We start from the raw sequence: 9,909 nt of genomic DNA on the forward strand, positions 1-9,909 counted from the left end.
GTAGAGCTGCAGGTACTCCGCGGGGTCGGCGGTGCCGTCGTAGCGAGGAGGCAGATCTGGCTTGAACTTGCCTGGCCAGGCGACGCTGCGCAGCTCGGGGGTGAAGGCGCGGCAGCCGGCCATAGTTATTGGGGCCCGCTTCGGAGGTGGATCTTGGTCTTGATGAGGTCCACGCAGCACCGCCGCGGGCGGCGCGTGGTCTTGACGAGGCGGCGCGGGGAGCGCGGGTGCAGCTCCTCGCGGCCGAGGGATTTCTTGGCAGTTTCTCTCTTTGCGCGTGGGCACCGGGCGTGCTGGATCACACCACGGGGCCGCGCGCCTTGGTGCCAAGGCTCCGTCTTCGGGCTGGGGTGGTGGAGGCGCGCCTCGGGCCTCGTCGCCCGTGGCCGGCTGAGGGTGAGGCAGAGGGATTACCATTCGCCACCTAGCCTTTTCTTTCCCTTGGGTAGGCCTGCCCAAGGGTCATCTTTATTAAACCCCCGGGCCAGTGCTCCTCTGAGTGTTGGTCCAACCTGTCAGCTGCCGGTGGCCACCAAGGGCAACTCTGGGCTGGCCTACCGGAACCTTGGACAATCCAGTGTGCCCTGAGAAAGAGATATGTGCAGCTCCTATCGGGATTTGTCGGCACATTTGGGTGGCTTTGCTGGTCTTGTTTTACCATTGTCGAAATGTCTTGTAACCGGGATTCCGAGTCTAATCGGGTCTTCCCGCTAGAAGGAATATCCTTCGTTGACCATGAGAGCTTGTGATGGGCTAAGTTGGGACACCCCTGCAGGGTTATGAACTTTCGAAAGCCGTGCCCGCGGTTATGGGCAGATGGGAATTTGTTAATGTCCGGTTGTAGAAAACCTGAAGTTGACCTTAATTAAAATACATCAACCACGTGTGTAACCGTGATGGTCTCTTCTCGGCGGAGTCCGGGAAGTGAACACGGTGTTGGAGTTATGCTTGACGTAGGTTGTTCTAGGATCACTTCTTGATCATAGTTTCTCGATCGTGCTTTGCCTTCTCTTCTCGCTCTCTTTTGCGAATATGTTAGCCACCATATATGCTAGTCGCTTGCTGCAGACCCACCTCATACCTTTACCTCCCTATAAGCTTAAATAGTCTTGATCGCGAGGGTGTGAGATTGCTGAGTCCCCGTGAGTCATAGATACTTCGAAAACCAGTTTGCAGGTGCCGATGTTACCGGGCAGGTGACACAACCAATCTCAAGGAGGAGCTCGATGAAGATCTTGTCCTTTGTGTTGTTTCGTTCTAGTTGATTCAGTAGTGGAGCCCAGTCGGGATGATCTGGGATCTGTGTAGCATTTGGGGTAGTCTTCTTTTATTTTGGTTCCATAGTCGGACCTTGATTGTATTTGGATGATTGTAATGCTTTATTCATGTATTTGTGTGAAGTGGCGATTGTAAGCCAACTATGTATCTCTTTCCCTTATGTATTACATGGGTTGTGTGAAGATTACCTCACTTGCGACATTGCTTTCAATGCGGTTATGCCTCTAAGTCGTGCTTCGACATGTGGGGAGATATAGCCGCATCGAGGGCATTACAAGTTGGTCATCAGAGCCTTCCCCGACCTTAGGAGCCCCCTGCTTGATCGAATCATTGGCGTTGTTGAGTCTAGAAAAATGTTTTGAGTCATTTAGGAATTATATATATCAGAGAGTTAGGACTTCTTTTTACTCCTCAGTCCCTTCGTCGCTCTGGTGAGGCATCCTGACGTAGAGTTTTGACTCTTCCCTTCTCAAATTTCACTAAAAAAAATTTAGGATCACGCGGGTATCTTGGAAACGTTCCGATGGTTTTGTGAGGAGAACCTTGGTCTTGGTGCCTCCTGACATTTAGGGGTTGTGGCAGTGTCCCGGGGAGTTGAGCTCCAAGGTGTTGTCATCACAATTTTATCGTTGTAGTTCTGGAATACCTGAGTTTAGTTTCGCCGACATCGAAAATCTCTTTTATGCAGTTATTGGTGAGATAACCTCGACGCCACCCCATACTGGGGCGGGAGTTCGAGAGTATCGCCATAACTCGTATAACAGATGCTTTTCGAAGGTTGAGGTAGACGATTTCCGAAGATTTCTTGGTTATGTGTTGAAGGATGGATACAGCTGGATGTAGGATTTGCTAGTTTGGTTGAGATATTATGCTTCCCCTGTATCCCCAACACCTGATTGCATAACTAGAAAATTTCAGGAGTTTATAAGTGGGAATTCAAGTAGCTCTTAGGATATCTTTCCGACGGATATATGATATGAAATTGGGGTTCGACGTCTAGTGGTCCGCCTATCCACGGTTGCTTTTATAGTGGTCTCGTTGTGTCTTAAAGAGTCCTTGGCTTTGCCGACTCAGGGACGCTTTGTATGTCATGTGCACTGCCTTGTACATGATGGTGTTGTACGATCGAGCCCGTGTAGGCCCCACCACGAAAACTTCGGACGAAATCTCTTTCATATGTTTGTTCCGGCTTATTTTACAAGCCAATCCTTTGTTTTGTCTTTTGTTTTTGAGTTGTGGTATTCGAGTTGCTTCAATGTCAAATGTTGATTCCATACCTTCCCCAAATGGTGTTCTCATACTCCGATGTGAATACTAATCTTTCTCGATCATCGAGTTTGTCATTTCAATTTCTTCTCAACCGGTGAGGTTCCCTTCAAGTGGATCCGAGCACTTCAACATTTGCAAGATCCAATCTCAGTTTTTCGTCAACGGTGTTTGATTCATCCGTTCCAAATTGTCTTTGTTTTCCCACCCTCCCACCCTTTTTCTTCAAGGATTTGGATTCCTTAATCAAGAATCTTTTTATTCTTGTGAAGTCTCTCCATTATTTCTGTCAATATTCTTACCCGGTGGTTCTCATGAAGATGTTCTACTAGTTCAGCATTCCTTTTTTCTTTTTCTTCTCCGGCGGTTTCAATTCAAGCTTTGTTGAGTATATACTTTCCTCATTTCAATGCTTTTTCCTTACCGGTGCACCTCTTTATCATTCACCTCTCGCTATTCAATTGTTCCGGAGTGCTCAAGATATCTCAAAGTTTCGTGTTTCCACTCTGCTTTCGCTCAAGATCTTTCGAGGATGTTACCTCATTCAAGCCTTTTAATTCAACCAGCGCAATCTTCCTTTTAAATCGTTCTACGGTGTTTCTTTTGAGTGGGCCCTAACCCACAGGTCATTTTCTAGGATCTTACCTGACTCTTCTTATTCTCCTAGAGTTATTCTCAAATCTTCTAAAGTTTGACGTAAGAATGAATTATCATTAGTCTTATGTTTTCTTCCAAGATCTCTCAAATTTTTTTCATCGTTGGCTCAACCTATTCGTTTTGATTCTTCCGGAGTGCCTAAATAAGTCATGATGGTATTTCTCGTCGTCATTCTCAGTTTGGAAGACCGAAGAAGATTCTTCTTTCAACCTTGCTCCATTCTCTTCAAGATTCGTCATTCGAGATTGTTGCCATCCTCTCATAATTGTTTCGGTTGTGAAAAATTCTTTTCACCCATCCGGAGCAATTCAAGATTCTTTTCAATTTGATTTTCCGAAGCCCATCATTTTAGAAGACTTATTCATTCTCACCTTTCAGATCTCGTTCTCCAATCTTACGGGTGCATCGATCAAATATCCTTTAATCAGTTCATGATCTCTTCGTTCTTTTGTATCTAAACTCTCTCATGTATCTTTGTTCATTTGTCAATTCTTACCCGGTGATTCATCCCTTTATTTCGTTCATCTCCAATTCTTACGGTGGTTCGTGCAAGATTCCTCTTCTTTCATTAACATATCAATTCATTCATTGTTTCGATTCCACCGGTGTTTCGTTGAAGGCATTCTCAAGTTGACTCTATATCTATCTTAATTCTTTCTACGAGAATAAGTAGTATGCCAAAGTCATTGATTGTCATAAATTTAATTAGTGAAGGATGAGCATAACATAATTCTTATTCTTGATTCACCCAAGTGATTAATTCCCTATTCTGGAGGCTCATCAAATTCCTGATTTCAATTGTTTCATCTTTTCTTTTCTGGAGTTCCAAGCTCTCTCAATTTGTTTCATCGTGAAGATCCATCTAATCATTGCAAGTCTTCACCTTGTGTTTCCAATTTGTCTTTCCTCTCGCTTGATCATTCTTTTACTACCGGAGTTCTTCATGAAGGTTCTACATGATGGTTCACCAATGATTTAATTCCTTCTCGAAGTGTTCGTCAAGATTCTTTTCAAAGGAGCTCAAGTTTTCTTCATTTTTCAATCCGGAGTGCAAGTCTTTCACGCATATCTTTTGAGGTGGTGTTATGTCGTTCTTGATAATTTCCCTTCGGGCTTCATGTTTCACAAGTTATCAAGATGAGGTATTTTAAATCCACCAATCTCTTCATTGGAGTTGTCTTGGGCTATATTTCACATAAAGTTTTCCTTTAATGGTTGTCGCTCTTATGGTATTTATCTATGATCCAAGTTCTTCTTTTATCCTCATGGTGAAATAGCTTCTCGTCTCCTTGTTCTTACCAATCCAATTTCTTTTTCCTGTGAGTGGCGGGTCGTCACCTCATAATTTGAGATGTATTCCATAAGACCATGCCAACCTTATCCTTTTCGTTGTTGGTTTTCCAACAATTCCGTTCGACCCTTCTCCTAAGGATACCTTTTCAAGCTCTTTTGTAGAAGAAGTTGGCATTTTCTTCTGCATTCTTTTATCTCAATGATCAATCTTTCTATTTCTCTCTTCCGGAGGCATTGCGATGTTGCTCTTTTCAACCCATCATTTTGTTTTGTCAAGATCATGCTTCTTTCTTTTGCTTATCCATTTAACCGGAGTGTTCTGTCCTTTTTGCTCAAATTCTTTTTGGCTTATCAAGCCTTGCATCCCTTCTCTACCGGAGTGCTGGCCAAAGTTGTTCTTCCTTTTTCCTATTTGCTAACGGAGTGCTTTCAACTTTATTTATATCCGTTGTATTCTTTTCTCGAAATGGCTTAACCTTTTCAAGGTTCTTTGGTTTCACTCGTTTGTCAAAGGAGCAACTTAGTTCTACCTCTTCTCTCTCTCTTCCGTTGTCCCTCCGGTGCCATTCTAGATCTCGGGACGAGATCCTCTCGTAGTGTTGGAGTGTTGTAACGCCCCGAGACCGTTGTGCCAGGTGTCCTCCAGTTATTCGCTGTTGTTGCCATGTCATTGCTTGCGTGTCATGCATTGCATATCATGTCATCATGTGCATTTCATTTGCATACATGTTCGTCTCATGCATCCGAGCATTTTCCCCGTTGTCCGTTATGCAATCGGCGCTCCTATGTCACCCGGTGTCCCTTTCTACCTCTTTTCGTGTGCGGGTGTTAAACGTTTTTGGATTGGACCAAGACTTGTCATGCGGCCTTGGTTAACTACCGGTAGACCGCCTGTCAAGTTTTGTGCCATTTGGACTTCGTTTGATACTCCAACGGTTAACCGAGGGACCGAAAAGGCCTCGTGTGTGTTGCAGTCCAACACCCCTCCAAAGTGGCCCAAAACCCACCTAAACCTCCTCCATCATCTCGGTCGCTCGATCACGATCGTGGGGCCAAAAACCGCACCTCATTTGGACTCTCCTAGCTCGCTCTACCTATAAATATGTGCATCTCCCCTGAAATTCGGGTCTAAACCTAGATCCACTCCTCTTCCGCCCGTCCGGACGCATCTGTGCCGCGCCGGACATGTCCGCCGCTCCCCTCCACATCGCCCCGGCCAATCGTGGGCTGCCACGTCATCACCGGACCCGCCCGCAGCCTATCCGGAGCCGACACATCACCTCTCCGCCTCCCCCACTTCGCCGGACCCGCCGAAGCCCATCCACGGCCCGTCGCGGGCTGATCTGGGCTGAGTCGCCCGCACTGGTTTGCCGGTCCCTTGCTGGACCTTCGCCGGTTTCCGCGCGCCGCTGCCGACCGAACCGTGTCGCCCGCGCCTCAACGTCGACCTCCACCGCGCGCGCCACGTCCTCACTGTCTGCCATCCGCATCACCACCCAGCTTCGGCCGCAGCCATGCTCGCCGCCCCGCTGTCTTTCTTCCTCGGTGACGTCGCCTTCTTCCTCGCCACCATGGAGACCACCGGAGAGAGAGCCACTCCACCCTGCTCCGGGCCAGATCCTGGCTAGGCGCCCCGGGATCCGACGCCCTGCGCCTGCTCTCGTCCGTCCCCGGCCATCCCCGACCGCATCGCGTCGCCGGAGTTCCGAAACGCCGCCGCCGTCGTCTTCTTCGCGTCGCCGGAGTCGGCGCGCCCATCTCCCTCGCCCACCCATCTCGTTCGCCTCGGTTCACCGCTGTTGAACCGGCCTGAACCCGTCGCTCAACCGGACCCGCCCTGGCCCACCGGTTCACTCGGACCGCTCCCGATTCACCTCCTTCTCAGATGGGCTCGGCCCATGGTGAGCAGTGCTAAACCCCGCCCTGTGCGCAACTTAGCTATTCCCCGCTCAATTATTTTTTTCGCTAAGTCCCCAGATCTGCTATGTTTTTATGCAATCTTCATCGCATTATAACTCTGCATCCATAGCTCCGATTCGTGCATGTAGCATATCGAAATGTTCCTCTCGACGAGTACATCATTTCATATCATTGCGTCATTTTCATTTGAGCTCATCTTGATGCCCGAAATGTTGTTGGAAGACGGCTATGTGAGTATTTTGTCAGATCTGTTTCAGCAAATGGCATTTTGTCATTTTTGCCATGATTAATGTGTGCATGCTATGACCCTGAGCTCTACATGTGTTTTGTTATATGCCACTCCATATTTACAGGGGGTGTATACCATGTATTTTTGTGATCTTTTTGGTGACTAGCACGAGCTTGCAAAGTAGCGTAATCAGTAATGCTGTTTTCAGGGACTTAGAATTTCACTAAGTCCTTGTCCTGATTTTGTTAGTATGCCATATGTTCATGTTGTTTCCTAGTGATCCGTGCCTCTTTTGAGGATGATTAGTAAGGATGTTTTGTTAATATTGTTGTGCTCTATCCATCCATGTATTTGTTTGCATTTATGGAGCAACCTATCTTGAGTCAATCGAGCTCTACTTTTGCTATAAAGTGTTCCTGGCAGATTGTTAACTTGTTTAGCGATTTTGCCGAGGATGTTGCTATTGATCCGTGCATGCTATGTTGTTGCTCTTGCCATGTCTAGCTTCTATGCCATGTATTCTTGATGGGTGTATGCTTAGTTTGTTATTCCATGCTCGGTAGTGAGTGCATCGAGCTCGTAAACATGCCTACTCGTTAACTGTGTCGCATGCTCCAGTTTTTCACAAAGTCTGAGATCTGTTTATGTTTTTGCCATGTTCACATGCTTGCAATTGTATTTTCTGGTCCCTTTTGGCTCAAGGTCACTAAGGGACTTTTGTTAAATGATTTGAGTAGCTTCATTCCATGCCTTGCTTTGCCATGTTAAGTTCCTGTAGCATGTAGTTTTCATGCTCTAAAGTTTGCTTCCTGCTGATAAATTCCAGACTTGTGTTAATTTCACTAAGTCTGAAACCTGTTATCATTTGTACTTTTGCCATGCTTGTTTGAACCTGTTAATGGATGAATTAGCCGTAGCTCAGTGTTCATCTTTTGTCAAGCTTCTTGAGTGGATCCCTGCCATGTATTTTGTTGCCATGTTTGAGTGCTGTAGCATATTTATCTTATGCATTTAGATGGCTACTCGCTGATTATCGCAGACCGGTGCCATATTTGTTTTGCTTGCCATTTCCAAACAGTGCATCCGATTCTGGTGATCTTTATATCGATTTCAACCGAAATCACCTCACCTTTCCAGTGGCACTCCTGGATTTCCATGTTGAGGCCAGTTTCAATCATTCCTTTCCAAATCATGCATATGCATCACATACCGCATCCCGCATATCATACCATGTTCGTGTGTTGGTTGTTTACTATGTTGTGTGCTTCTTTCCGGTGTTGCTTATTCGGGTTGGTTCCGGTAACGTCGCGTTTGTGAGGACCCGTTCGACTACATCCGTTTGTCTTCTTCATGGACTCGTTCTTCTTCCTTCCGGGATTTCAGGCAAGATGACCATACCCTCGAAATCACTTCTATCTTTGCTTGCTAGTTGCTCGCTCTTTTGCGATGCCTATGCCGCGATACCTACCACATGCTTTATCATGCCTCCCATATTGTTGAACCAAGCTTCTAACCCACCTTATCCTAGCAAACCGTTGTTTGGCTATGTTACCGCTTTGCTCAGCCCCTCTTATAGCGTTGTTAGTTGTAGGTGAAGATTGGAGCTTGTTCCATGTTGGAACATGGATATTTTTTTGGGATATCACAATATCTCTTATCTAATTAATGCATCTATATACTTGGTAAAGGGTGGAAGGCTCGGCCTTATGCCCGGTGTTTTGTTCCACTCTTGCCGCCCTAGTTTCCGTCATACCGGTGTTATGTTCCCGGATTTTTCATTCCTTACGCGGTTGGGTTATAATGGGAACCCCTTGACAGTTCGCCTTGAATAAAACTCTTCCAGCAAGGCCCAACATTGATTTTACCATTCGCCACCTCGACTTTTCTTTCCCTTGGGTAGGCCTGCCCAAGGTTCATCTTTATTAAACCCTCGGGCCAGTGCTCCTCTGAGTGTTGGTCCAACCTGTCAGCTGCCGGTGGCCACCAGGGGCAACTCTGGGCTGGCCTACCGGAACCTTGGACAATCCGGTGTGCCCTGAGAAAGAGATATGTGCAGCTCCTATTGGAATTTGTTGGCACATTCGGGTGGCTTTGCTGGTCTTGTTTTACCATTGTCGAAATGTCTTGTAACCGGGATTCCAAGTCTGATTGGGTCTTCCCGCTAGAAGGAATATCCTTCGTTGACCGTGAGAGCTTGTGATGGGCTAAGTTGGGACACCCCTGCAGGGTTATGAACTTTCGAAAGTCGTGCCCGTAGTTATGGGCAGATGGGAATTTGTTAATGTCTGGTTGTAGAAAACCTGAAGTTGACCTTAATTAAAATACATCAACCACGTGTGTAACCGTGATGGTCTCTTCTCGGCGGAGTCCGGGATGTGCACACAGTGTTGGAGTTATGCTTGACGTAGGTTGTTCTAGGATCACTTCTTGATCATAGTTTCATGACCGTGCTTTGCCTTCTCTTCTCGCTCTCTTTTGCGAATATGTTAGCCACCATATATGCTAGTCGCTTGCTGCAGCTCCACCTCATACCTTTACCTCCCTATAAGCTTAAATAGTCTTGATCGCGAGAGTGTGAGATTGCTGAGTCCCCGTGACTCACAGATACTTCCAAAACCAGTTTGCAGGTGCCGATGTTACCGAGCAGGTGACGCAACCAAGCTCAAGGAGGAACTCGATGAAGATCTTGTCCTTTGTGTTGTTTCGTTCTAGTTGATCAGTAGTGGAGCCCAGTCGGGATGATCGGGGATCTGTGTAGCATTTGGGGTAGTCTTCTTTTATTTTGGTTCCGTAGTCGGACCTTGATTGTATTTGGATGATTGTAATGCTTTATTCATGTATTTGTGTGAAGTGGCGATTGTAATCCAACTATGTATCTCTTTCCCTTATGTATTACATGGGTTGTGTGAAGATTACCTCACTTGCGACATTGCTTTCAATGCGGTTATGCCTCTAAGTCGTGCTTCGACACGTGGGGAGATATACCCGCATCGAGGGCGTTACAAACCTATCCTGACAAAGGTGGTCTCCGCCTGCGAAAGGCTTTGGTGGTGACACCGTCTTGGGCTCCACAATGACCTCCGTCTTGCCGTCCTTCTGGTCTTGGTGTTGTTGCATCGATATGGCAACCTTTGCCTGATGCCTGAGTACTTCTTGCCTGCGCTGCCCTCCTTAGCACCAAAGAGGAAACAAGGACGATGCACGCGCTGGCGCCCGCCTGGCGCCCGCCTGGTGTCGATCGTCATGGCTCATGTCACGAGAGCCTC

Source organism: Triticum urartu, chromosome 2 (assembly GCF_003073215.2).
Source record: "Triticum urartu cultivar G1812 chromosome 2, Tu2.1, whole genome shotgun sequence".
Taxonomy (NCBI): Eukaryota; Viridiplantae; Streptophyta; class Magnoliopsida; order Poales; family Poaceae; genus Triticum; species Triticum urartu.